The sequence below is a fragment of the Octopus bimaculoides genome, chromosome 4 (assembly GCF_001194135.2).
Source record: "Octopus bimaculoides isolate UCB-OBI-ISO-001 chromosome 4, ASM119413v2, whole genome shotgun sequence".
Lineage (NCBI taxonomy): Eukaryota > Metazoa > Mollusca > Cephalopoda > Octopoda > Octopodidae > Octopus > Octopus bimaculoides.
In genome coordinates, this window is record NC_068984.1 from 139609363 (window position 1) to 139612865 (window position 3503).

General features: G+C 31.8%; 1 protein-coding gene across 2 annotated transcripts in view; it reads left to right on the forward strand.

Moving 5' to 3' along the window:
* Positions 1–3503, forward strand: part of LOC106872763 (FMRFamide receptor) — a 285188-nt gene that overhangs the window by 186369 nt on the left and 95316 nt on the right. The window lies entirely within an intron of this gene.

Here is a 3503-nt window from a genome sequence, read left to right on the forward strand (position 1 = left end):
ATATACACATACATATATATAAATATATGTATATACAAAAACGTATGTGTGCACGCGCGTGCTTTGTGTATGTGTGTGTGTGTGTGTGTGTGTGTGTGTGTGTGTGTGTGTGTGTGTGTGTGTGATACTGAAATGCTGAAGTAAATTGTGAGAGTGTGTTGTATTCAAATTGCAGTTTGTAGATTATCAAAACAGAATCTAATTTTCCATCTATCAGAATGGTCGATAACAAGCCAAAACTCCAGTGGTTTATGTAATCTACTTCAACCATTCACTATGTATATTGTACCTGTATCCATTTATAGAAACAATGGTGGTATAATGGTGGTAGCAACTTAGAATAACAAGCTACGTAATACTAACCTGTAAATGATATAATTTCACTCTACACTCTATAGAGATTAACATTAGAGTAAACTAAACTTTCAGGATTGCTACTTTTTTCTAAACTAGTGATCCTTTATGCTGGGAGAAAATTAATCTGATAGGAATATGCAATGAAAATTCTGCATTGTAGGGAAGAAATGCGAATTTTTCCTTTATGGGAAATAATACTTAAATTATCTATTAGAAGCGCTGAATGGCAATAGGTAAACAGCTGCTTGAAAAAAGCAGAATAACAAGTAAAAAGTCCTTATAGTGGCTATTTTCACTTGTGAAAATATAGAATCATTTTAGTATAAAATAGTTTTTTTGTTTATGTTATTAAGATGTCAAAGTTTTAATTAAAATATGTAAAACTGAGAGAAAGAGTAACGTGCTGCAAAAAATATTTCATTTTGTATTATTAATCGCATTTCTAGTTCAAATGCTGTAAAGCAATTTATCACTTTTAATGCAGTTAATGTCTATAAAATATGAACCTGTAGAATAATCCTTCTTAGGTTCTCTACCAAAATATACAAACCATGTGTGGTATTGTACAGACTAAAGAAACAAAAAAAGCTCTCAATCAAAATTGTTGGAGAAATAAGACAAAATATTAGCAGTGATTCATAGCGAAATTTCACAGCAAAAAGGCAACAATTCCAAAAATTTAAGAAGTTGTTATATGGACAAGCGCTAGCATGATTATGTGGTTAAGAAGCTCGGTTTACAACCACGTGGTATTGAGATCAGTTCCACTGTGCAGTAGCTGGGTGAATATCCTCTAGCATTCACTAGGCAGACAAATGGATGCATGCGTTTCGGTGTAGTTATCTCCTCTCAGGATCGGACGCTGGAAGGGAGAGATACAGCGGATTTGATATAGTTATCTCTTATGATAGTTATATAAAAAAAAAATAAGTAAACCTGCTGGAAAACTTTTAAAAATACTGGGGTCAGCAATAAAACCTGAGTATTGTTTTGACCAAAATAGTGTACATCATATATATATATATATATATATATATATATATATATACATAGGTGTGTGGTGGGAGGGTGTATATATATATATATATATATATATATATATATATATATATAGAGAGAGAGAGAGAGAGAGAGAGAGAGAGAGAGAGAGTATGCTATATATAGTTTATGCATGTATGTGTTTGGAGTGAATGTGTATTAAAATGGGAGGCATGATATTCGATAAGACACGAATGAAGGAGGGTTTGCACTCTCACTCGACAATTCATGTTCACCTTCATCCTCGCATCATCACATCAGAACATCTATTCCTCCTCAAATTTAAACGAATTTGCAGTCTAATTCTTCGAGCGTGCGGACAATACAAATTGACAAATTTCTATTTCTCCGATGTTCATAATCTTTCAATGATTTTGTTTTGACATTAGAGAATACTATTTGTAGGAAGAGCAATTGTCTTTACACACATAAGATGATTTATGGTCTTTTATACATCGTGCCAAATTTCAACAGACAACCAGCAAGATGTTATTTGTAAGGAGTAATTATGAATATCGTTTGCACTGATAATGCCGGCATGATAAGAAGCATAGGTTTGTTTACTTGTGCTACTCTTAATGATCCGTAATAGGTAAGTCAAGATGGCGTCTACGTTACGTTACGTTACGTTACTGACACGTTTTAAAATATATACCCGGATCTACTAAATGATGCAGAATGTAGCTATTCATAACCATAATTTCTTTCAATTTTTAAGTAAATTTTCTGCACTAATTTTCTGCGCGTAATTTATATGGCAGACCATATGTAACTAATACTTTTATCTAAAAGGAATTATATGAATTTGAACGGATGTAACACTGCTGAATATATTAAGTCCTGTCGAATGTTTTATTTCAAAACTAGTATTTAATTTTGTACAAAACACATGAGGTGTTAAATTTATTTCCATGAATACTTAGAAGAGAAAACTGTTACAAAGCTAAATAGAGACGCGTATAAATCTTCTGAACGTAATAGATAGATAGAGAGATGATCCTTATTATACATTTTAAACATTATTCTACATTTTTCTACATTATTATACATTATTCGATAAACATTTTTATACATTATTACATAGATAAACATTATTATACATTTCTAATCAGCTTACGTGCATTTCGGATACATCGATATTTCATAATTGCATTATTTTTAATCATGCATATTAACCGATCCATATTTGATCGACCAGATTTTATGGAGAGGAAGACGGAGAATGTAACACTAAAACATACTTTTCAATGCTTCATCATACTGATTGGAATAGGGAGCAGAGGATAATTTGAGGAGGTTACACAGTAGTAAGCTTAGCAATTCTTGGCCAAAAGAGGGAGTAGATATGTTTACCAGCAGATCTAATTACGAATTGTAAGGTCAAGTTAGTACTGAATTAAGATGGTAAAATGTTATTGCTCTCACGAATAAACAAGAGGAATCAAATATTGCTAAACCTGTTTATAAGATATATTATTTAGGTCATACTTAAGACTAATATTGATCAAACCACATTCTATTGTGACCTAAGTAATATCTTCTGAAATTATATTGAGTCCATTTTTTGCTTGGGCACTCTTCATGATACTAGAGAACAACTTAATATTATGCATATGTATACAAGTGAGTGTGTCTTTAAACAATCTTACTTTTATTTAAATTCTTCGATTGCACATCGAAAGAAAACTGTAGAAAATCGAAAACAAAATCTTGTCTTCACAAAATAAACGATATTTTCTATTAAAGCCGATGATATAAAATACAGCCAAACACATAATGTACCCATGTGACCGATATCATTAGGTTTTATTGTAACTATATAATAATGGAATTACGTTACGTTTTCAATGTTGAAATTTATATGGTTTTCATACTATCTTGTCAAGAGTACTTTATAGGAACATATGACACAATTTCTTTAAATACCGATGCTACCGATGTGAAATGGAATCTAATACTTTATTCCATTTCACCTCCGAGCCTCATGTTATACAAATACAAACACACACACATACTGACGTCTATCTACCTATGTATCTAGGTAGGTAACTAGCTGTACACACACACACACACACACACACACACACACACACACACACACACACACA